General features: G+C 40.6%; 34 non-coding genes across 34 annotated transcripts; all 34 read right to left on the reverse strand.

Moving 5' to 3' along the window:
* Positions 1-152: 152 nt before the first annotated feature.
* On the reverse strand, positions 153-226 carry Trnat-agu (transfer RNA threonine (anticodon AGU)). Its single transcript has one exon. It is a non-coding gene; the product is annotated as a tRNA-Thr (tRNA).
* Positions 227-1480: 1254 nt separating this feature from the next.
* On the reverse strand, positions 1481-1554 carry Trnat-agu (transfer RNA threonine (anticodon AGU)). The gene has a single exon. It is a non-coding gene; the product is annotated as a tRNA-Thr (tRNA).
* Positions 1555-1812: 258 nt separating this feature from the next.
* Positions 1813-1886, reverse strand: Trnat-agu (transfer RNA threonine (anticodon AGU)). Its single transcript has one exon. It is a non-coding gene; the product is annotated as a tRNA-Thr (tRNA).
* A 258-nt stretch (positions 1887-2144) lies between these two features.
* Trnat-agu (transfer RNA threonine (anticodon AGU)) lies at positions 2145-2218 on the reverse strand. Its single transcript has one exon. It is a non-coding gene; the product is annotated as a tRNA-Thr (tRNA).
* Positions 2219-3473: 1255 nt separating this feature from the next.
* Positions 3474-3547, reverse strand: Trnat-agu (transfer RNA threonine (anticodon AGU)). The gene has a single exon. It is a non-coding gene; the product is annotated as a tRNA-Thr (tRNA).
* A 258-nt stretch (positions 3548-3805) lies between these two features.
* Positions 3806-3879, reverse strand: Trnat-agu (transfer RNA threonine (anticodon AGU)). Its single transcript has one exon. It is a non-coding gene; the product is annotated as a tRNA-Thr (tRNA).
* A 259-nt stretch (positions 3880-4138) lies between these two features.
* On the reverse strand, positions 4139-4212 carry Trnat-agu (transfer RNA threonine (anticodon AGU)). The gene has a single exon. It is a non-coding gene; the product is annotated as a tRNA-Thr (tRNA).
* Positions 4213-4470: 258 nt separating this feature from the next.
* Trnat-agu (transfer RNA threonine (anticodon AGU)) lies at positions 4471-4544 on the reverse strand. The gene has a single exon. It is a non-coding gene; the product is annotated as a tRNA-Thr (tRNA).
* Positions 4545-4802: 258 nt separating this feature from the next.
* Trnat-agu (transfer RNA threonine (anticodon AGU)) lies at positions 4803-4876 on the reverse strand. Its single transcript has one exon. It is a non-coding gene; the product is annotated as a tRNA-Thr (tRNA).
* Positions 4877-5466: 590 nt separating this feature from the next.
* On the reverse strand, positions 5467-5540 carry Trnat-agu (transfer RNA threonine (anticodon AGU)). Its single transcript has one exon. It is a non-coding gene; the product is annotated as a tRNA-Thr (tRNA).
* A 260-nt stretch (positions 5541-5800) lies between these two features.
* On the reverse strand, positions 5801-5874 carry Trnat-agu (transfer RNA threonine (anticodon AGU)). Its single transcript has one exon. It is a non-coding gene; the product is annotated as a tRNA-Thr (tRNA).
* A 2254-nt stretch (positions 5875-8128) lies between these two features.
* Trnat-agu (transfer RNA threonine (anticodon AGU)) lies at positions 8129-8202 on the reverse strand. The gene has a single exon. It is a non-coding gene; the product is annotated as a tRNA-Thr (tRNA).
* A 258-nt stretch (positions 8203-8460) lies between these two features.
* Trnat-agu (transfer RNA threonine (anticodon AGU)) lies at positions 8461-8534 on the reverse strand. The gene has a single exon. It is a non-coding gene; the product is annotated as a tRNA-Thr (tRNA).
* A 258-nt stretch (positions 8535-8792) lies between these two features.
* Positions 8793-8866, reverse strand: Trnat-agu (transfer RNA threonine (anticodon AGU)). The gene has a single exon. It is a non-coding gene; the product is annotated as a tRNA-Thr (tRNA).
* Positions 8867-9456: 590 nt separating this feature from the next.
* Trnat-agu (transfer RNA threonine (anticodon AGU)) lies at positions 9457-9530 on the reverse strand. Its single transcript has one exon. It is a non-coding gene; the product is annotated as a tRNA-Thr (tRNA).
* Positions 9531-9788: 258 nt separating this feature from the next.
* Positions 9789-9862, reverse strand: Trnat-agu (transfer RNA threonine (anticodon AGU)). Its single transcript has one exon. It is a non-coding gene; the product is annotated as a tRNA-Thr (tRNA).
* Positions 9863-10783: 921 nt separating this feature from the next.
* Trnat-agu (transfer RNA threonine (anticodon AGU)) lies at positions 10784-10857 on the reverse strand. Its single transcript has one exon. It is a non-coding gene; the product is annotated as a tRNA-Thr (tRNA).
* A 257-nt stretch (positions 10858-11114) lies between these two features.
* Positions 11115-11188, reverse strand: Trnat-agu (transfer RNA threonine (anticodon AGU)). The gene has a single exon. It is a non-coding gene; the product is annotated as a tRNA-Thr (tRNA).
* A 258-nt stretch (positions 11189-11446) lies between these two features.
* Positions 11447-11520, reverse strand: Trnat-agu (transfer RNA threonine (anticodon AGU)). The gene has a single exon. It is a non-coding gene; the product is annotated as a tRNA-Thr (tRNA).
* Positions 11521-11779: 259 nt separating this feature from the next.
* On the reverse strand, positions 11780-11853 carry Trnat-agu (transfer RNA threonine (anticodon AGU)). Its single transcript has one exon. It is a non-coding gene; the product is annotated as a tRNA-Thr (tRNA).
* Positions 11854-12443: 590 nt separating this feature from the next.
* Positions 12444-12517, reverse strand: Trnat-agu (transfer RNA threonine (anticodon AGU)). The gene has a single exon. It is a non-coding gene; the product is annotated as a tRNA-Thr (tRNA).
* A 257-nt stretch (positions 12518-12774) lies between these two features.
* On the reverse strand, positions 12775-12848 carry Trnat-agu (transfer RNA threonine (anticodon AGU)). Its single transcript has one exon. It is a non-coding gene; the product is annotated as a tRNA-Thr (tRNA).
* Positions 12849-13106: 258 nt separating this feature from the next.
* Trnat-agu (transfer RNA threonine (anticodon AGU)) lies at positions 13107-13180 on the reverse strand. The gene has a single exon. It is a non-coding gene; the product is annotated as a tRNA-Thr (tRNA).
* A 259-nt stretch (positions 13181-13439) lies between these two features.
* Positions 13440-13513, reverse strand: Trnat-agu (transfer RNA threonine (anticodon AGU)). The gene has a single exon. It is a non-coding gene; the product is annotated as a tRNA-Thr (tRNA).
* A 258-nt stretch (positions 13514-13771) lies between these two features.
* Positions 13772-13845, reverse strand: Trnat-agu (transfer RNA threonine (anticodon AGU)). The gene has a single exon. It is a non-coding gene; the product is annotated as a tRNA-Thr (tRNA).
* A 260-nt stretch (positions 13846-14105) lies between these two features.
* On the reverse strand, positions 14106-14179 carry Trnat-agu (transfer RNA threonine (anticodon AGU)). Its single transcript has one exon. It is a non-coding gene; the product is annotated as a tRNA-Thr (tRNA).
* A 590-nt stretch (positions 14180-14769) lies between these two features.
* Positions 14770-14843, reverse strand: Trnat-agu (transfer RNA threonine (anticodon AGU)). The gene has a single exon. It is a non-coding gene; the product is annotated as a tRNA-Thr (tRNA).
* Positions 14844-15101: 258 nt separating this feature from the next.
* On the reverse strand, positions 15102-15175 carry Trnat-agu (transfer RNA threonine (anticodon AGU)). Its single transcript has one exon. It is a non-coding gene; the product is annotated as a tRNA-Thr (tRNA).
* Positions 15176-15433: 258 nt separating this feature from the next.
* Trnat-agu (transfer RNA threonine (anticodon AGU)) lies at positions 15434-15507 on the reverse strand. Its single transcript has one exon. It is a non-coding gene; the product is annotated as a tRNA-Thr (tRNA).
* Positions 15508-15765: 258 nt separating this feature from the next.
* Positions 15766-15839, reverse strand: Trnat-agu (transfer RNA threonine (anticodon AGU)). The gene has a single exon. It is a non-coding gene; the product is annotated as a tRNA-Thr (tRNA).
* Positions 15840-16097: 258 nt separating this feature from the next.
* Trnat-agu (transfer RNA threonine (anticodon AGU)) lies at positions 16098-16171 on the reverse strand. The gene has a single exon. It is a non-coding gene; the product is annotated as a tRNA-Thr (tRNA).
* A 258-nt stretch (positions 16172-16429) lies between these two features.
* Trnat-agu (transfer RNA threonine (anticodon AGU)) lies at positions 16430-16503 on the reverse strand. The gene has a single exon. It is a non-coding gene; the product is annotated as a tRNA-Thr (tRNA).
* A 258-nt stretch (positions 16504-16761) lies between these two features.
* Positions 16762-16835, reverse strand: Trnat-agu (transfer RNA threonine (anticodon AGU)). The gene has a single exon. It is a non-coding gene; the product is annotated as a tRNA-Thr (tRNA).
* A 258-nt stretch (positions 16836-17093) lies between these two features.
* Positions 17094-17167, reverse strand: Trnat-agu (transfer RNA threonine (anticodon AGU)). The gene has a single exon. It is a non-coding gene; the product is annotated as a tRNA-Thr (tRNA).
* Between the last annotated feature and the right edge of the window lie 5730 nt (positions 17168-22897).

Genomic DNA, 22897 nt, shown 5'->3' on the forward strand with positions numbered 1-22897 from the left:
TGCGATTCCTAAAATACCCATTTGACACAAACGCAGATATCAGTCTGATGTTATTGAATACAATAACAGCAAATTCTAAATGTGAAATGAAATTGAACTTAGCAAAATGAAGTGATAAACACAAGTGGTAGCCTATGTGAAAAAAAAGAGGAAGGCTCCAGGGGGAGTCGAACCCTCGACCTTCTGCTTACTAGGCAGACGCTCTAACCAACTGAGCTATAGAGCCAATGGGATAGAACAAGTTACAATAGTCTATACTTCATTTATGTTTCACCTATCTTTAGAACGAGTGTGAAAGAATAATCGTTTATGTCTATTTGGGAAACTGTGACAAGCGATTCCAATCATATCCATTTTTACACAAGCTCCGGTATCAGTCTAATGTTGTTGACAATAATAACTGCAAATCTTACATGTGAAATGAAAATTGAACTTTGCAAAAGAAATTGATAAACACAATGTTACACTTTGTGAAAAAAAAGGAAGGCTCCAGGGGGTGTCGAACCCTCGACCTTCTGCTTACTAGGCAGACGCTCTAACCAACTGAGCTATAGAGCCGATGGGATAGACCAAGTTACAATATTCTATACTTCATTTATGTTTCACCTATCTTTAGAACGAGTGTGAAAGAATAATCGTTTATGTCTATTTGGGAAACTGTGACATGCGATTCCAATCATATCCATTTTTACACAAGCTCCGGTATCAGTCTAATGTTGCTGACAATAATAACAGCAAATCTTACATGTGAAATGAAAATTGAACTTTGCAAAAGAAATTGATAAACACAAGTGGTAGCCTTTGTGAAAAAAAGGAAGGCTACAGGGGTAGTCGAACCCTCGACCTTCTGCTTACTAGGCAGACGCTCTAACCAACTGAGCTATAGAGCCGATGGGATGGACAAACTACAATAGTCAGTACTTCATTTATGTTTGAGCTATCTTCAGAGTGAGTCTGAAAGAATAATCGTTAATGTGTCTTTGGAGAAGTGTGACATGCGATTCCTAAAATACCCATTTGACACAAACGCAGATATCAGTCTGATGTTATTGAATACAATAACAGCAAATTCTAAATGTGAAATGAAATTGAACTTAGCAAAATGAAGTGATAAACACAAGTGGTAGCCTTTGTGAAAAAAAAGAGGAAGGCTCCATGGGGAGTCGAACCCTCGACCTTCTGCTTACTAGGCAGACGCTCTAACCAACTGAGCTATAGAGCCAATGGGATAGACCAAGTAACAAGAGTCTATACTTCATTTATGTTTCACCTATCTTTAGAACGAGTGTGAAAGAATAATCGTTTATGTCTATTTGGGAAACTGTGACATGCGATTTCAATCATATCCATTTGTACACAAGCTCCGGTATCAGTCTAATGTTGTTGACAATAATAACAGCAAATCTTACATGTGAAATGAAAATTGAACTTTGCAAAAGAAATTGATAAACACAAGTGGTAGCCTTTGTGAAAAAAAGGAAGGCTCCAGGGGGAGTCGAACCCTCGACCTTCTGCTTACTAGGCAGACGCTCTAACCAACTGAGCTATAGAGCCGATGGGATGGACAAACTACAATAGTCAGTACTTCATTTATGTTTGAGCTATCTTCAGAGTGAGTCTGAAAGAATAATCGTTAATGTGTCTTTGGAGAAGTGTGACATGCGATTCCTAAAATACCCATTTGACACAAACGCAGATATCAGTCTGATGTTATTGAATACAATAACAGCAAATTCTGAATGTGAAATGAAATTGAACTTAGCAAAATGAAGTGATAAACACAAGTGGTAGCCTATGTGAAAAAAAAGAGGAAGGCTCCAGGGGGAGTCGAACCCTCGACCTTCTGCTTACTAGGCAGACGCTCTAACCAACTGAGCTATAGAGCCAATGGGATAGAACAAGTTACAATAGTCTATACTTCATTTATGTTTCACCTATCTTTAGAACGAGTGTGAAAGAATAATCGTTTATGTCTATTTGGGAAACTGTGACAAGCGATTCCAATCATATCCATTTTTACACAAGCTCCGGTATCAGTCTAATGTTGTTGACAATAATAACTGCAAATCTTACATGTGAAATGAAAATTGAACTTTGCAAAAGAAATTGATAAACACAATGTTACCCTTTGTGAAAAAAAAGGAAGGCTCCAGGGGGAGTCGAACCCTCGACCTTCTGCTTACTAGGCAGACGCTCTAACCAACTGAGCTATAGAGCCGATGGGATAGACCAAGTTACAATATTCTATACTTCATTTATGTTTCACCTATCTTTAGAACGAGTGTGAAAGAATAATCGTTTATGTCTATTTGGGAAACTGTGACATGCGATTCCAATCATATCCATTTTTACACAAGCTCCGGTATCAGTCTAATGTTGCTGACAATAATAACAGCAAATCTTACATGTGAAATGAAAATTGAACTTTGCAAAAGAAATTGATAAACACAAGTGGTAGCCTTTGTGAAAAAAAGGAAGGCTACAGGGGGAGTCGAACCCTCGACCTTCTGCTTACTAGGCAGACGCTCTAACCAACTGAGCTATAGAGCCGATGGGATGGACAAACTACAATAGTCAGTACTTCATTTATGTTTGAGCTATCTTCAGAGTGAGTCTGAAAGAATAATCGTTTATGTTTCTTTGGAGAAGTGTGACATGCGACTCCTAAAATACCCATTTTACACAAACGCAGATATCAGTCTGATGTCATTGAATACAATAACAGCAAATTCTAAATGTGAAATGAAATTGAACTTAGCAAAATGAAGTGATAAACACAAGTGGTAGCCTATGTGAAAAAAAAGAGGAAGGCTCCAGGGGGAGTCGAAACCTCGACCTTCTGCTTACTAGGCAGACGCTCTAACCAACTGAGCTATAGAGCCAATGGGATAGACCAAGTAACAAGAGTCTATACTCCATTTATGTTTCACCTATCTTTAGAACGAGTGTGAAAGTATAATCGTTTATGTCTATTTGGGAAACTGTGACATGGAATTCCAATCATATCCATTTGTACACAAGCTCCGGTTTCAGTCTAATGTTGTTGACAATAATAACTGCAAATCTTACATGTGAAATGAAAATTGAACTTTGCAAAAGAAATTGATAAACACAAGTGGTAGCCTTTGTGAAAAAAAAGGAAGGCTCCAGGGGGAGTCGAACCCTCGACCTTCTGCTTACTAGGCAGACGCTCTAACCAACTGAGCCATAGAGCTGATGGGATGGACAAACTACAATAGTCAGTACTTCATTTATGTTTGAGCTATCTTCAGAGTGAGTCTGAAAGAATAATCGTTTATGTTTCTTTGGAGAAGTGTGACATGCGATTCCTAAAATACCCATTTTACACAAACGCAGATATCAGTCTGATGTTATTGAATACAATAACAGCAAATTCTAAATGTGAAATGAAATTGAACTTAGCAAAATGAAGTGATAAACACAAGTGGTAGCCTATGTGAAAAAAAAGAGGAAGGCTCCAGGGGGAGTCGAACCCTCGACCTTCTGCTTACTAGGCAGACGCTCTAACCAACTGAGCTATAGAGCCAATGGGATAGACCAAGTAACAAGAGTCTATACTCCATTTATGTTTCACCTGTCTTTAGAACGAGCGTGAAAGAATAATCGTTTATGTCTATTTGGGAAACTGTGACATGCGATTCCAATCATATCCATTTTTACACAAGCTCCGGTATCAGTCTAATGTTGTTGACAATAATAACAGCAAATCTTACATGTGAAATGAAAATTGAACTTTGCAAAAGAAATTGATAAACACAAGTGGTAGCCTTTGTGAAAAAAAGGAAGGCTCCAGGGGGAGTCGAACCCTCGACCTTCTGCTTACTAGGCAGACGCTCTAACCAACTGAGCTATAGAGCCGATGGGATGGACAAACTACAATAGTCAGTACTTCATTTATGTTTGAGCTATCTTCAGAGTGAGTCTGAAAGAATAATCGTTAATGTGTCTTTGGAGAAGTGTGACATGCGATTCCTAAAATACCCATTTTACACAAACGCAGATATCAGTCGTGATGTTATTGAATACAATAACAGCAAATTCTAAATGTGAAATGAAATTGAACTTAGCAAAATGAAGTGATAAACACAAGTGGTAGCCTATGTGAAAAAAAAGAGGAAGGCTCCAGGGGGAGTCGAACCCTCGACCTTCTGCTTACTAGGCAGACGCTCTAACCAACTGAGCTATAGAGCCAATGGGATAGACCAAGTAACAAGAGTCTATACTCCATTTATGTTTCACCTATCTTTAGAACGAGTGTGAAAGAATAATCGTTTATGTCTATTTGGGAAACTGTGACATGCGATTCCAATCATATCCATTTGTACACAAGCTCCGGTATCAGTCTAATGTTGTTGACAATAATAACAGCAAATCTTACATGTGAAATGAAAATTGAACTTTGCAAAAGAAATTGATAAACACAAGTGGTAGCCTTTGTGAAAAAAAGGAAGGCTCCAGGGGGAGTCGAACCCTCGACCTTCTGCTTACTAGGCAGACGCTCTAACCAACTGAGCTATAGAGCCGATGGGATGGACAAACTACAATAGTCAGTACTTCATTTATGTTTGAGCTATCTTCAGAGTGAGTCTGAAAGAATAATCGTTAATGTGTCTTTGGAGAAGTGTGACATGCGATTCCTAAAATACCCATTTGACACAAACGCAGATATCAGTCTGATGTTATTGAATACAATAACAGCAAATTCTAAATGTGAAATGAAATTGAACTTAGCAAAATGAAGTGATAAACACAAGTGGTAGCCTTTGTGAAAAAAAAGAGGAAGGCTCCAGGGGGAGTCGAACCCTCGACCTTCTGCTTACTAGGCAGACGCTCTAACCAACTGAGCTATAGAGCCAATGGAATAGACCAAGTAACAAGAGTCTATACTTCATTTATGTTTCACCTATCTTTAGAACGAGTGTGAAAGAATAATCGTTTATGTCTATTTGGGAAACTGTGACATGCGATTTCAATCATATCCATTTGTACACAAGCTCCGGTATCAGTCTAATGTTGTTGAGAATAATAACAGCAAATCTTACATGTGAAATGAAAATTGAACTTTGCAAAAGAAATTGATAAACACAAGTGGTAGCCTTTGTGAAAAAAAGGAAGGCTACAGGGGGAGTCGAACCCTCGACCTTCTGCTTACTAGGCAGACGCTCTAACCAACTGAGCTATAGAGCCGATGGGATGGACAAACTACAATAGTCAGTACTTCATTTATGTTTGAGCTATCTTCAGAGTGAGTCTGAAAGAATAATCGTTAATGTGTCTTTGGAGAAGTGTGACATGCGATTCCTAAAATACCCATTTGACACAAACGCAGATATCAGTCTGATGTTATTGAATACAATAACAGCAAATTCTAAATGTGAAATGAAATTGAACTTAGCAAAATGAAGTGATAAACACAAGTGGTAGCCTATGTGAAAAAAAAGAGGAAGGCTCCAGGGGGAGTCGAACCCTCGACCTTCTGCTTACTAGGCAGACGCTCTAACCAACTGAGCTATAGAGCCAATGGGATAGAACAAGTTACAATAGTCTATACTTCATTTATGTTTCACCTATCTTTAGAACGAGTGTGAAAGAATAATCGTTTATGTCTATTTGGGAAACTGTGACAAGCGATTCCAATCATATCCATTTTTACACAAGCTCCGGTATCAGTCTAATGTTGTTGACAATAATAACTGCAAATCTTACATGTGAAATGAAAATTGAACTTTGCAAAAGAAATTGATAAACACAATGTTAGCCTTTGTGAAAAAAAAGAGGAAGGCTCCAGGGGGAGTCGAACCCTCGACCTTCTGCTTACTAGGCAGACGCTCTAACCAACTGAGCTATAGAGCCGATGGGATAGACCAAGTTACAATATTCTATACTTCATTTATGTTTCACCTATCTTTAGAACGAGTGTGAAAGAATAATCGTTTATGTCTATTTGGGAAACTGTGACATGCGATTCCAATCATATCCATTTTTACACAAGCTCCGGTATCAGTCTAATGTTGCTGACAATAATAACAGCAAATCTTACATGTGAAATGAAAATTGAACTTTGCAAAAGAAATTGATAAACACAAGTGGTAGCCTTTGTGAAAAAAAGGAAGGCTACAGGGGGAGTCGAACCCTTGACCTTCTGCTTACTAGGCAGACGCTCTAACCAACTGAGCTGTAGAGCCGATGGGATGGACAAACTACAATAGTCAGTACTTCATTTATGTTTGAGCTATCTTCAGAGTGAGTCTGAAAGAATAATCGTTTATGTTTCTTTGGAGAAGTGTGACATGCGACTCCTAAAATACCCATTTTACACAAACGCAGATATCAGTCTGATGTCATTGAATACAATAACAGCAAATTCTAAATGTGAAATGAAATTGAACTTAGCAAAATGAAGTGATAAACACAAGTGGTAGCCTATGTGAAAAAAAAGAGGAAGGCTCCAGGGGGAGTCGAAACCTCGACCTTCTGCTTACTAGGCAGACGCTCTAACCAACTGAGCTATAGAGCCAATGGGATAGACCAAGTAACAAGAGTCTATACTCCATTTATGTTTCACCTATCTTTAGAACGAGTGTGAAAGTATAATCGTTTATGTCTATTTGGGAAACTGTGACATGCAATTCCAATCATATCCATTTTTACACAAGCTCCGGTATCAGTCTAATGTTGTTGACAATAATAACTGCAAATCTTACATGTGAAATGAAAATTGAACTTTGCAAAAGAAATTGATAAACACAAGTGGTAGCCTTTGTGAAAAAAAAGGAAGGCTCCAGGGGGAGTCGAACCCTCGACCTTCTGCTTACTAGGCAGACGCTCTAACCAACTGAGCCATAGAGCTGATGGGATGGACAAACTACAATAGTCAGTACTTCATTTATGTTTGAGCTATCTTCAGAGTGAGTCTGAAAGAATAATCGTTTATGTTTCTTTGGAGAAGTGTGACATGCGATTCCTAAAATACCCATTTTACACAAACGCAGATATCAGTCTGATGTTATTGAATACAATAACAGCAAATTCTAAATGTGAAATGAAATTGAACTTAGCAAAATGAAGTGATAAACACAAGTGGTAGCCTATGTGAAAAAAAAGAGGAAGGCTCCAGTGGGAGTCGAACCCTCGACCTTCTGCTTACTAGGCAGACGCTCTAACCAACTGAGCTATAGAGCCAATGGGATAGACCAAGTAACAAGAGTCTATACTCCATTTATGTTTCACCTGTCTTTAGAACGAGCGTGAAAGAATAATCGTTTATGTCTATTTGGGAAACTGTGACATGCGATTCCAATCATAACCATTTTTACACAAGCTCCGGTATCAGTCTAATGTTGTTGACAATAATAACAGCAAATCTTACATGTGAAATGAAAATTGAACTTTGCAAAAGAAATTGATAAACACAAGTGGTAGCCTTTGTTAAAAAAAGGAAGGCTCCAGGGGGAGTCAAACCCTCGACCTTCTGCTTACTAGGCAGACGCTCTAACCAACTGAGCTATAGAGCCGATGGGATGGACAAACTACAATAGTCAGTACTTCATTTATGTTTGAGCTATCTTCAGAGTGAGTCTGAAAGAATAATCGTTAATGTGTCTTTGGAGAAGTGTGACATGCGATTCCTAAAATACCCATTTTACACAAACGCAGATATCAGTCGTGATGTTATTGAATACAATAACAGCAAATTCTAAATGTGAAATGAAATTGAACTTAGCAAAATGAAGTGATAAACACAAGTGGTAGCCTATGTGAAAAAAAAGAGGAAGGCTCCAGGGGGAGTCGAACCCTCGACCTTCTGCTTACTAGGCAGACGCTCTAACCAAATGAGCTATAGAGCCAATGGGATAGACCAAGTAACAAGAGTCTATACTCCATTTATGTTTCACCTATCTTTAGAACGAGTGTGAAAGAATAATCGTTTATGTCTATTTGGGAAACTGTGACATGCGATTCCAATCATATCCATTTGTACACAAGCTCCGGTATCAGTCTAATGTTGTTGACAATAATAACAGCAAATCTTACATGTGAAATGAAAATTGAACTTTGCAAAAGAAATTGATGAACACAAGTGGTAGCCTTTGTGAAAAAAAAAGGAAGGCTCCAGAGGGAGTCGAACCCTCGACCTTCTGCTTACTAGGCAGACGCTCTAACCAACTGAGCTATAGAGCCGATGGGATGGACAAACTACAATAGTCAGTACTTCATTTATGTTTGAGCTATCTTCAGAGTGAGTCTGAAAGAATAATCGTTAATGTGTCTTTGGAGAAGTGTGACATGCGATTCCTAAAATACCCATTTTACACAAACGCAGATATCAGTCTGATGTTATTGAATACAATAACAGCAAATTCTAAATGTGAAATGAAATTGAACTTAGCAAAATGAAGTGATAAACACAAGTGGTAGCCTTTGTGAAAAAAAAGAGGAAGGCTCCAGGGGGAGTCGAACCCTCGACCTTCTGCTTACTAGGCAGACGCTCTAACCAACTGAGCTATAGAGCCGATGGGATGGACAAACTACAATAGTCAGTACTTCATTTATGTTTGAGCTATCTTCAGAGTGAGTCTGAAAGAATAATCGTTAATGTGTCTTTGGAGAAGTGTGACATGCGATTCCTAAAATACCCATTTTACACAAACGCAGATATCAGTCTGATGTTATTGAATACAATAACAGCAAATTCTAAATGTGAAATGAAATTGAACTTAGCAAAATGAAGTGATAAACACAAGTGGTAGCCTTTGTGAAAAAAAAGAGGAAGGCTCCAGGGGGAGTCGAACCCTCGACCTTCTGCTTACTAGGCAGACGCTCTAACCAACTGAGCTATAGAGCCAATGGGATAGACCAAGTAACAAGAGTCTATACTTCATTTATGTTTCACCTATCTTTAGAACGAGTGTGAAAGAATAATCGTTTATGTCTATTTGGGAAACTGTGACATGCGATTCCAATCATATCCATTTGTACACAAGCTCCGGTATCAGTCTAATGTTGTTGACAATAATAACAGCAAATCTTACATGTGAAATGAAAATTGAACTTTGCAAAAGAAATTGATAAACACAAGTGGTAGCCTTTGTGAAAAAAAGGAAGGCTCCAGGGGGAGTCGAACCCTCGACTTTCTGCTTACTAGGCAGATGCTCTAACCAACTGAGCTATAGAGCCGATGGGATGGACAAACTACAATAGTCAGTACTTCATTTATGTTTGAGCTATCTTCAGAGTGAGTCTGAAAGAATAATCGTTAATGTGTCTTTGGAGAAGTGTGACATGCGATTCCTAAAATACCCATTTTACACAAACGCAGATATCAGTCTGATGTTATTGAATACAATAACAGCAAATTCTAAATGTGAAATGAAATTGAACTTAGCAAAATGAAGTGATAAACACAAGTGGTAGCCTTTGTGAAAAAAAAGAGGAAGGCTCCAGGGGGAGTCGAACCCTCGACCTTCTGCTTACTAGGCAGACGCTCTAACCAACTGAGCTATAGAGCCGATGGGATGGACAAACTACAATAGTCAGTACTTCATTTATGTTTGAGCTATCTTCAGAGTGAGTCTGAAAGAATAATCGTTAATGTGTCTTTGGAGAAGTGTGACATGCGATTCCTAAAATACCCATTTTACACAAACGCAGATATCAGTCTGATGTTATTGAATACAATAACAGCAAATTCTAAATGTGAAATGAAATTGAACTTAGCAAAATGAAGTGATAAACACAAGTGGTAGCCTTTGTGAAAAAAAAGAGGAAGGCTCCAGGGGGAGTCGAACCCTCGACCTTCTGCTTACTAGGCAGACGCTCTAACCAACTGAGCTATAGAGCCAATGGGATAGACCAAGTAACAAGAGTCTATACTTCATTTATGTTTCACCTATCTTTAGAACGAGTGTGAAAGAATAATCGTTTATGTCTATTTGGGAAACTGTGACATGCGATTCCAATCATATCCATTTGTACACAAGCTCCGGTATCAGTCTAATGTTGTTGACAATAATAACAGCAAATCTTACATGTGAAATGAAAATTGAACTTTGCAAAAGAAATTGATAAACACAAGTGGTAGCCTTTGTGAAAAAAAGGAAGGCTCCAGGGGGAGTCGAACCCTCGACTTTCTGCTTACTAGGCAGACGCTCTAACCAACTGAGCTATAGAGCCGATGGGATGGACAAACTACAATAGTCAGTACTTCATTTATGTTTGAGCTATCTTCAGAGTGAGTCTGAAAGAATAATCGTTAATGTGTCTTTGGAGAAGTGTGACATGCGATTCCTAAAATACCCATTTGACACAAACGCAGATATCAGTCTGATGTTATTGAATACAATAACAGCAAATTCTAAATGTGAAATGAAATTGAACTTAGCAAAATGAAGTGATAAACACAAGTGGTAGCCTTTGTGAAAAAAAAGAGGAAGACTCCAGGGGGAGTCGAACCCTCGACCTTCTGCTTACTAGGCAGACGCTCTAACCAACTGAGCTATAGAGCCGATGGGATGGACAAACTACAATAGTCAGTACTTCATTTATGTTTGAGCTATCTTTAGAGTGATTCTGAAAGAATAATCGTTAATGTGTCTTTGGAGAAGTGTGACATGCGATTCCTAAAATACCCATTTTACACAAACGCAGATATCAGTCTGATGTTATTGAATACAATAACAGCAAATTCTAAATGTGAAATGAAATTGAACTTAGCAAAATGAAGTGATAAACACAAGTGGTAGCCTTTGTGAAAAAAAGAGGAAGGCTCCAGGGGGAGTCGAACCCTCGACCTTCTGCTTACTAGGCAGACGCTCTAACCAACTGAGCTATAGAGCCAATGGGATAGACCAAGTAACAAGAGTCTATGCTTCATTTATGTTTCACCTATCTTTAGAACGAGTGTGAAAGAATAATCGTTTATGTCTATTTGGGAAACTGTGACATGCGATTCCAATCATATCCATTTGTACACAAGCTCCGGTATCAGTCTAATGTTGTTGACAATAATAACAGCAAATCTTACATGTGAAATGAAAATTGAACTTTGCAAAAGAAATTGATAAACACAAGTGGTAGCCTTTGTGAAAAAAGGAAGGCTCCAGGGGGAGTCGAACCCTCGACCTTCTGCTTACTAGGCAGACGCTCTAACCAACTGAGCTATAGAGCCGATGGGATGGACAAACTACAATAGTCAGTACTTCATTTATGTTTGAGCTATCTTCAGAGTGAGTCTGAAAGAATAATCGTTAATGTGTCTTTGGAGAAGTGTGACATGCGATTCCTAAAATACCCATTTTACACAAACGCAGATATCAGTCTGATGTTATTGAATACAATAACAGCAAATTCTAAATGTGAAATGAAATTGAACTTAGCAAAATAAAGTGATAAACACAAGTGGTAGCCTATGTGAAAAAAAAGAGGAAGGCTCCAGGGGGAGTCGAACCCTCGACCTTCTGCTTACTAGGCAGACGCTCTAACCAACTGAGCTATAGAGCCAATGGGATAGACCAAGTAACAAGAGTCTATACTCCATTTATGTTTCACCTATCTTTAGAACGAGTGTGAAGGAATAATCGTTTATGTCTATTTGGGAAACTGTGACATGCGATTCCAATCATATCCATTTTTACACAAGCTCCGGTATCAGTCTAATGTTGTTGACAATAATAACAGCAAATCTTACATGTGAAATGAAAATTGAACTTTGCAAAAGAAATTGATAAACACAAGTGGTAGCCTTTGTGAAAAAAAAGGAAGGCTCCAGGGGGAGTCGAACCCTCGACCTTCTGCTTACTAGGCAGACGCTCTAACCAACTGAGCTATAGAGCCGATGGGATGGACAAACTACAATAGTCAGTACTTCATTTATGTTTGAGCTATCTTCAGAGTGAGTCTGAAAGAATAATCGTTAATGTGTCTTTGGAGAAGTGTGACATGCGATTCCTAAAATACCCATTTTACACAAACGCAGATATCAGTCTGATGTTATTGAATACAATAACAGCAAATTCTAAATGTGAAATGAAATTGAACTTAGCAAAATGAAGTGATAAACACAAGTGGTAGCCTTTGTGAAAAAAAAGAGGAAGACTCCAGGGGGAGTCGAACCCTCGACCTTCTGCTTACTAGGCAGACGCTCTAACCAACTGAGCTATAGAGCCGATGGGATGGACAAACTACAATAGTCAGTACTTCATTTATGTTTGAGCTATCTTTAGAGTGATTCTGAAAGAATAATCGTTAATGTGTCTTTGGAGAAGTGTGACATGCGATTCCTAAAATACCCATTTTACACAAACGCAGATATCAGTCTGATGTTATTGAATACAATAACAGCAAATTCTAAATGTGAAATGAAATTGAACTTAGCAAAATGAAGTGATAAACACAAGTGGTAGCCTTTGTGAAAAAAAAGAGGAAGGCTCCAGGGGGAGTCGAACCCTCGACCTTCTGCTTACTAGGCAGACGCTCTAACCAACTGAGCTATAGAGCCAATGGGATAGACCAAGTAACAAGAGTCTATGCTTCATTTATGTTTCACCTATCTTTAGAACGAGTGTGAAAGAATAATCGTTTATGTCTATTTGGGAAACTGTGACATGCGATTCCAATCATATCCATTTGTACACAAGCTCCGGTATCAGTCTAATGTTGTTGACAATAATAACAGCAAATCTTACATGTGAAATGAAAATTGAACTTTGCAAAAGAAATTGATAAACACAAGTGGTAGCCTTTGTGAAAAAAGGAAGGCTCCAGGGGGAGTCGAACCCTCGACCTTCTGCTTACTAGGCAGACGCTCTAACCAACTGAGCTATAGAGCCGATGGGATGGACAAACTACAATAGTCAGTACTTCATTTATGTTTGAGCTATCTTCAGAGTGAGTCTGAAAGAATAATCGTTAATGTGTCTTTGGAGAAGTGTGACATGCGATTCCTAAAATACCCATTTTACACAAACGCAGATATCAGTCTGATGTTATTGAATACAATAACAGCAAATTCTAAATGTGAAATGAAATTGAACTTAGCAAAATAAAGTGATAAACACAAGTGGTAGCCTATGTGAAAAAAAAGAGGAAGGCTCCAGGGGGAGTCGAACCCTCGACCTTCTGCTTACTAGGCAGACGCTCTAACCAACTGAGCTATAGAGCCAATGGGATAGACCAAGTAACAAGAGTCTATACTCCATTTATGTTTCACCTATCTTTAGAACGAGTGTGAAAGAATAATCGTTTATGTCTATTTGGGAAACTGTGACATGCGATTCCAATCATATCCATTTTTACACAAGCTCCGGTATCAGTCTAATGTTGTTGACAATAATAACAGCAAATCTTACATGTGAAATGAAAATTGAACTTTGCAAAAGAAATTGATAAACACAAGTGGTAGCCTTTGTGAAAAAAAAGGAAGGCTCCAGGGGGAGTCGAACCCTCGACCTTCTGCTTACTAGGCAGACGCTCTAACCAACTGAGCTATAGAGCCGATGGGATGGACAAACTACAATAGTCAGTACTTCATTTATGTTTGAGCTATCTTCAGAGTGAGTCTGAAAGAATAATCGTTAATGTGTCTTTGGAGAAGTGTGACATGCGATTCCTAAAATACCCATTTTACACAAACGCAGATATCAGTCTGATGTTATTGAATACAATAACAGCAAATTCTAAATGTGAAATGAAATTGAACTTAGCAAAATGAAGTGATAAACACAAGTGGTAGCCTTTGTGAAAAAAAAGAGGAAGGCTCCAGGGGGAGTCGAACCCTCGACCTTCTGCTTACTAGGCAGACGCTCTAACCAACTGAGCTATAGAGCCAATGGGATAGACCAAGTAACAAGAGTCTATACTTCATTTATGTTTCACCTATCTTTAGAACGAGTGTGAAAGAATAATCGTTTATGTCTATTTGGGAAACTGTGACATGCGATTCCAATCATATCCATTTGTACACAAGCTCCGGTATCAGTCTAATGTTGTTGACAATAATAACAGCAAATCTTACATGTGAAATGAAAATTGAACTTTGCAAAAGAAATTGATAAACACAAGTGGTAGCCTTTGTGAAAAAAAAAGGAAGGCTCCAGGGGGAGTCGAACCCTCGACCTTCTGCTTACTAGGCAGACGCTCTAACCAACTGAGCTATAGAGCCGATGGGATGGACAAACTACAATAGTCAGTACTTCATTTATGTTTGAGCTATCTTCAGAGTGAGTCTGAAAGAATAATCGTTAATGTGTCTTTGGAGAAGTGTGACATGCGATTCCTAAAATACCCATTTTACACAAACGCAGATATCAGTCTGATGTTATTGAAGACAATAACAGCAAATTCTAAATGTGAAATGAAATTGAACTTAGCAAAATGAAGTGATAAACACAAGTGGTAGCCTTTGTGAAAAAAAAGAGGAAGGCTCCAGGGGGAGTCGAACCCTCCACCTTCTGCTTACTAGGCAGACGCTCTAACCAACTGAGCTATAGAGCCAATGGGATAGACCAAGTAACAAGAGTCTATACTTCATTTATGTTTCACCTATCTTTAGAACGAGTGTGAAAGAATAATCGTTTATGTCTATTTGGGAAACTGTGACATGCGATTCCAATCATATCCATTTGTACACAAGCTCCGGTATCAGTCTAATGTTGTTGACAATAATAACAGCAAATCTTACATGTGAAATGAAAATTGAACTTTGCAAAAGAAATTGATAAACACAAGTGGTAGCCTTTGTGAAAAAAAGGAAGGCTCCAGGGGGAGTCGAACCCTCGACCTTCTGCTTACTAGGCAGACGCTCTAACCAACTGAGCTATAGAGCCGATGGGATGGACAAACTACAATAGTCAGTACTTCATTTATGTTTGAGCTATCTTCAGAGTGAGTCTGAAAGAATAATCGTTAATGTGTCTTTGGAGAAGTGTGACATGCGATTCCTAAAATACCCATTTGACACAAACGCAGATATCAGTCTGATGTTATTGAATCCAATAACAGCAAATTCTAAATGTGAAATGAAATTGAACTTAGCAAAATGAAGTGATAAAAACAAGTGGTAGCCTTTGTTAAAAAAAAGAGGAAGGCTCCAGGGGGAGTCGAACCCTCGACCTTCTGCTTACTAGGCAGACGCTCTAACCAACTGAGCTATAGAGCCAATGGGATAGACCAAGTAACAAGAGTCTATACTTCATTTATGTTTCACCTATCTTTAGAACGAGTGTGAAAGAATAATCGTTTATGTCTATTTGGGAAACTGTGACATGCGATTCCAATCATATCCATTTGTACACAAGCTCCGGTATCAGTCTAATGTTGTTGACAATAATAACAGCAAATCTTACATGTGAAATGAAAATTGAACTTTGCAAAAGAAATTGATAAACACAAGTGGTAGCCTTTGTGAAAAAAAGGAAGGCTCCAGGGGGAGTCGAACCCTCGACCTTCTGCTTACTAGGCAGACGCTCTAACCAACTGAGCTATAGAGCCGATGGGATGGACAAACTACAATAGTCAGTACTTCATTTATGTTTGAGCTATCTTCAGAGTGAGTCTGAAAGAATAATCGTTAATGTGTCTTTGGAGAAGTGTGACATGCGATTCCTAAAATACCCATTTGACACAAACGCAGATATCAGTCTGATGTTATTGAATCCAATAACAGCAAATTCTAAATGTGAAATGAAATTGAACTTAGCAAAATGAAGTGATAAAAACAAGTGGTAGCCTTTGTTAAAAAAAAGAGGAAGGCTCCAGGGGGAGTCGAACCCTCGACCTTCTGCTTACTAGGCAGACGCTCTAACCAACTGAGCTATAGAGCCAATGGGATAGACCAAGTAACAAGAGTCTATACTCCATTTATGTTTCACCTATCTTTAGAACGAGTGTGAAAGAATAATCGTTTATGTCTATTTGGGAAACTGTGACATGCGATTCCAATCATATCCATTTTTACACAAGCTCCGGTATCAGTCTAATGTTGTTGACAATAATAACAGCAAATCTTACATGTGAAATGAAAATTGAACTTTGCAAAAGAAATTGATAAACACAAGTGGTAGCCTTTGTGAAAAAAAGGAAGGCTCCAGGGGGAGTCGAACCCTCGACCTTCTGCTTACTAGGCAGACGCTCTAACCAACTGAGCTATAGAGCCGATGGGATGGACAAACTACAATAGTCAGTACTTCATTTATGTTTGAGCTATCTTCAGAGTGAGTCTGAAAGAATAATCGTTAATGTCTCTTTGGAGAAGTGTGACATGCGATTCCTAAAATACCCATTTTACACAAACGCAGATATCAGTCTGATGTTATTGAATACAATAACAGCAAATTCTAAATGTGAAATGAAATTGAACTTAGCAAAATGAAGTGATAAACACAAGTGGTAGCCTTTGTGAAAAAAAAGAGGAAGGCTCCAGGGGGAGTCGAACCCTCGACCTTCTGCTTACTAGGCAGACGCTCTAACCAACTGAGCTATAGAGCCAATGGGATAGACCAAGTAACAAGAGTCTATACTCCATTTATGTTTCACCTATCTTTAGAACGAGTGTGAAAGAATAATCGTTTATGTCTATTTGGGAAACTGTGACATGCGATTCCAATCATATCCATTTTTACACAAGCTCCGGTATCAGTCTAATGTTGTTGACAATAATAACAGCAAATCTTACATGTGAAATGAAAATTGAACTTTGCAAAAGAAATTGATAAACACAAGTGGTAGCCTTTGTGAAAAAAAGGAAGGCTCCAGGGGGAGTCGAACCCTCGACCTTCTGCTTACTAGGCAGACGCTCTAACCAACTGAGCTATAGAGCCGATGGGATGGACAAACTACAATAGTCAGTACTTCATTTATGTTTGAGCTATCTTCAGAGTGAGTCTGAAAGAATAATCGTTAATGTGTCTTTGGAGAAGTGTGACATGCGATTCCTAAAATACCCATTTTACACAAACGCAGATATCAGTCTGATGTTATTGAATACAATAACAGCAAATTCTAAATGTGAAATGAAATTGAACTTAGCAAAATGAAGTGATAAACACAAGTGGTAGCCTTTGTGAAAAAAAAGAGGAAGGCTCCAGGGGGAGTCGAACCCTCGACCTTCTGCTTACTAGGCAGACGCTCTAACCAACTGAGCTATAGAGCCAATGGGATAGACCAAGTAACAAGAGTCTATACTCCATTTATGTTTCACCTATAGTAGTATAGGGAATGACAGTTCTGGACCACTTTCAAGAAATGTCTCTACAAAGCCTTATTTACTAAATAAGGCTTTGGTTGGGTCATTAGCTCTTGCTACTATTACCCCTACTACAAAAAGGTTGGGTGTCTATGAAACAGTTTACCGTGTGTTGGTAGGAGGTAACACTGTGCCCTACGGTACGATCAATAATTCTTCTCTTACAAAACCCCTACCCGGCCCATCCCTCAAGTAGTACAAGTTAGGTTCGTCGGCTTTCATATCCACTTTATCTATGTTGTAAGTTTTGACTGACCATATAGGATCGGTGGCCCGCTTACGGCTATCGCCCTCGTGTTCCCCCGGCTGGTATAGATACCTCACTAGGGCCCTATCTGGTATCTGTTTCTCCTTCCCACGCAATGGAGCGGCCGACTCTGCAACTATTGATTTTAGTTTGATAGCGTCTGCCGGTTTCTTACCGGTGAGACGGGTGACTTCATGGTTGATTGCCGACACCACCTTGGGTAACCTCGTGACCCATTCAGTCGATCGTTTTCCAGGGGTGGCCATCTCCCTAGCATACTGATAGCCGAACAAGCGCTCAGCCAAAGTCCTATTAAATCTCTCAACTATGGCTTGGCTGCGATGGGCTCCGGCCGTGCCACGCCTGACCTTTGTATCGTGTTTGGTTAGCAGTTGTGACACGGCACCCATGAACTCCCGTCCGGGGTCAACTTGCAGCTCTGTTGGCCACGTCAGCGGACTGCGTTTATATATGCGTTCGAATCCTCTGGCGACCTGGGCCGAATCTTTCGTGGTCAAGGGTTCGGCTTCCTTGTAACGACTGGCTACGTCCACTACGGTTAAGGCATACTTGTACCTCTTGTCATGGGGTAGGAACAGTAGGTCTGCCTGGTGAACGCTATTAGGTATGTTAATACCGAACCTCCTTCTAGGCACGTAGTGTGGTGCCGGCAAATAGATCTGCCACAGGGCTTGTTTTTCAAGCCACGCTTTGGCTTCCTCCGTGGGTACTCGCGCTATTTTAGCTAGCTTATCTACTGCGCTAGCTCCTTTCCAGTACCCACGCGGGCTGTAGTAAATAGCCTCAAATTTTTTCATGTCCATACGCGTATGTGTTTATCCCATCAATAGCTATCCAACGTTTCGTGTCCATAGGCGACAGGGACGTCTTGTTTATAGTCAGTCCGTATATCTTATGTCCATCACTTCTAAGTGTGTTCATTTTATGCCTAAAGGTACGGGTCTTGAACAGGGCTTCCTTGAATCTGGCGTGTTTGATGTGTTGTTTCACCACATACTTCTTAACCCCCTTAGCCTTCCGGATCTCACTATTGTCGGCTTTCAGTATGGAGTACATCTTAGGTCTCAAACCTATATACTCGGCTATGGGCGTGCCAGCACACTCGTCCTTCATCTTACCTAGGACCTTTTTATTTACCGTACTGTGTATGGCATGGGTCTTAGGGTAGTCGCTGGTGTCGTATAAATCGAGGTGTTTTTTCATGTCCTCGTACACGTCCTCGGTTCGAATCTCCATCAGCAGGGAATCCGTGTCAGTGTACAGCACTTCACACCTGTCGCCGTACTGTTTCTTGAGCTCGTTGTAGTAAAAGTCGTACATCAGGTGTTTGGATAAATCGAGGATGCTCATCCCCACGTAAACAGGCCGGTTGAATTTTATGTGGCTTTTCTTCATGTGTAGGGCAACCAGGTTGTCTGTGAATATCTTACTACGGTTGAATGCCGGACTGGCTATCAATCTCCTGAGCTTGTCTTCCTCACTCGACCGAACCAGCTTCACGGTCACGCGTTTCCTCAGGTTCTCCATAGTCTTACCAAACACCGAGTTGTTCATGAGCTTGTAGAGATTTTTCTCAAAATCACTGGTGGCTTTTTTTCGTAGGTCTGTGTTCATTCTGATGTAGGGCTCCATCCATGGGCTCTGGTCGAACATGAGTACCCTGTGTATTTTGGTCAGCCTCATACCCAACGACAGGTACAGCTGTAGGTTGCGATAGTGAACGATGTACTTGGTCTTATTCATTAAGTTAGGCACGAGTTTTTCAACGTCTGTCACACGCCCACCTGACAAGTTATGTTGGTACTCAGACATCCAGTCTGGGTTAACCCTCATACGTTCGGGGGCCAGGGGGTAGCTGTTGTGTGATGTGTGTAATTCCTTGGTATACTCTAAGTCAACCTCGAGGATATACCCTTTGTTCGAATCTGGTGCAACCCCCATAACATCAACGTGGGGTACCCATTCGAATCCCCCTGTAGGTAGATACTGGCTCATGGCCGAGTTTATACTGCTTGAAACACGTCCGCCTAAACGTCTCAAACACGTCGGCTAACAGCAGTACATCTGTCCTCAAGTACAGGTCGTGATAATCACCCAGGTTCTTACAACCCAGTTTATTCCATACGTTAGTCGCGTGCGAGTAATCATCTCGTGAGACGGACGCCTCATTCAGCTTGCTATAAAAGCAGTCAATAGGGGGTAGTCTGGTCTCGGTGAACTTAGCCCAACTATCCATGTACTCATAGGGGTACACACCCTTCCTCATAAGCAGGGGTCTAGTCTCGGCGTCTGTGTATCGATCGGTGATAGGGAAGGTATTGTTGGCCTTGACCAGACTGTCGAGTGACGACAGGAGGAACTGAAACGAGTCAATGAACCTAAGTCCGTTTAAGCTGAAGGAGATGTATCTCTCCATGTTGTTGGGGATGCACGTTATATTACCATCGATTTTCGCGATGGCCTGCATGATCAAGTGTGAGTCGTACCCTCTCAAGTTGTGAAAGACAACGGGGATGTTTATTGTCTTAGGGTTGATTTTAAGCTTGAGGTTGCACGCGTTGTGAGCGGCGCCTCTATACTTACCAGTTATGTGACAGTGATCTCTCACCGAATCACCGTTAAGTGGTGATTCACACACGTGACAGTTAGTGCTACTAGCGTGGGCTAGCCTGTCGACTCGGGTCAGACGCATGGGAGCGATTTTATACAATGCATTCCTAATAATTTTTTCTTCCTCCTGCAAACACTTTAGAAACCTTTCAGCCGCGTCAGGCCCCCTATATACTACCGGAGCTTTCGTTTCCCCGTCACAACGGACGACAATGTATCCAAACGAACAGGCTTTATGCTCTTGTGTTTTGTGGGTGAAGCTACCACTGGGAGCCTCGCCGGCGGCAGCCACTAAGGCTTCGAAGTCGGCGTATATAATATAAGGCACAGACATTTGATTCTTGTGGTTACTGAATTTTAGGATATTGTCACCTTCCTTAGGCATGTCGACTCGTATGGCCGTCTGCCCCACACTTTGACAATCATCCCGGTGGGATTCTAATAAATCAGCTCGGGTGAAGCCATGTAGGCATCGTACACAAAAGTGTTTTTCCCCATCGTGTTTCGACTGGTCGTGCAACAACCGGCTGAGATGTTTTATCCACGTGTAGTGATACTTTTCACCTCGTTGGATCATGAATATATTGATAACTTGGCGATCCTTCACCGGGCTGACCCTGTGTACTATTGTTGTGTTACCTTCGTGCCCAAAGACATTTATAGCCAGATTATTCTGTTTTTCTACTTTAGTGATCTGGGATATGGGGGTGGGTTCATCTATACCATCCCAGTTGAGCCCATCGTCTTGGGGATAGCTAGAAAGCCTATCTGAATGAGTGCCAGCTGGAAATAAGGCTGACCTGATAGCTAACCTCAGGCAATCGTTTCCTCTATTCTTAACGTTTACTATGGCATGTTTATTCCTATAGTAGGGAGGCAAGGCTAGGTATGACCCGCCTCTGAACGGCACGTAGTTAGCTATGTCTAGATAGACATTATCGATTTTATCTACAGCCCACCCGGACCCCAAGTGTGTGTAGCGTTCTAGGTATTCTCGTATCTGCTGAAAACTGGTATCGATTGATGTATCAATGGTCTCTGTATGTGTGGCGACCTCTTGTTGACCTCGGAAGTAAGGCTGAACATATTCAGTGGTACTCCCAACCTGCTTATCGAGCGACATTTTCACTGTGATCTGAAACTTGATACTTCCTAGGTTATTTAGTTCCTGGTTGACCTTATCAGCTATCAGAGGCTTGATATCTGTAATGTCTATGTTTCTATCAACGTGCATGCGCCAACCTCTCAAATAGTTGCCTACAGCGCGCTCAGTGCGCACGAACTGTAGGTCAATAGCTCTATTCTGTCGTAATAATTCTACAAGCTGTGGTTTTCTCATACGGGAATACCCGCCTAAACCCAAATCGTGTGCCTCGGCTTTCAGTTGTTTTACAGTGGGAGGTTTTGCTACGGGGGCATGTGATAACAATGCGGTTAACCCGGCTCTCCCCAGGTTTGAATAACCCGTGTATCCAAGCTGTTTTGCTTGAGCTTTTAATTGTGTTACCGTAGGAGGGGCTTCTAAACCTAGTAATCTCAACAATGCTGACTTACGCATTCGAGAATACCCGATCACACCTCTCTGTTTTGCGACCCTCTTCAGCTCGCGCACAGTAGACATAGTGTTTACACCTAAGAGAACCAATGTCTAATTGCTTCACAGTAAAGGGAGGTAACCCTTTCACGCACTGGAGTCTATCTTGAGCAGTCGCCTACGTTCTTTTATGTAGCCTTTTTTATTCTCGTAGATGAGTTGATGTCTGACTACGTTCGCTCCGTGAGCTTTACATAGACAGTAGTGTCTTTTAACCCCGATACTACACACAGAACACGTGTAGTTAGGACTTCCCATATGGAAACAACAGAACCCCTGATTCCTGCATTTCCTACCACAGGCCTCGGTCTTCCCCATAAGTATGTATTCGCATCGGTATGGAGCGGGTCTCATGTTTACTTATATAGATATTTTAATTTAATTGCTTCGCAACCAACGCAGTAGCTGCTATACCCAACACTATGAAGCCCAGTTCACGATTCATTTGTCCCTTGGATGGTGTGTAGTACTGAGTGAGTGTGGGTTTATTGAGCGGTTCCAATTGTTTACCAGTTAGTAGATAGTATTCTTTCATTGCTTCATCGACATCGTAGAATGTTTTAATGGCATGGTTTTCACGCTTGAGTTGTTCGTTAATAAAATCGATCCTCTGGAGGCGTTTTTTAACGTACTCGTCCTGTGCTCTTTGTAATTTCTCAGTAGCGAGATCGTGTCGCTTCCTTTCTTCCTGTATTTCAGCCGCGTGATCATCTCGTAGTTTCGAGAAGAGGAAATTACTCCCGGAAAATGCCAGGGCATTCACTAACGCCCCACCGACCATCATAGCTATCGTGGCCATCCCTATATTTATTTCATTATATTATCAGGTATTATTCCTTGTTTTACTAGGATGTCTTTTGTGGCCATCGCCATACCAAGGTTCATTATGAGCATACCCATATCCTGCAGGTTGAAATCTAGCTTGATAGTTGGTTGTTTAAGCACCATTTTAGTCAACCGAGCGTACCCTACTGCTAGACTGGCTACCACTGTGGCGTGGTATGCGTCGTTGACGAACGTTTTCCCCTCAGACATTATGTATATGATATAAAATATTAAAATTATAACATGATATGCGGGTCTACCGTGGGGGTGGGGGGCTCACTGTTGGGTGGGGGCTCACTGTGGGAGGGTACCCCCACGTATAACCACGAGATAGCCAAGG

Source organism: Haliotis asinina, chromosome 4 (assembly GCF_037392515.1).
Source record: "Haliotis asinina isolate JCU_RB_2024 chromosome 4, JCU_Hal_asi_v2, whole genome shotgun sequence".
Taxonomy (NCBI): Eukaryota; Metazoa; Mollusca; class Gastropoda; order Lepetellida; family Haliotidae; genus Haliotis; species Haliotis asinina.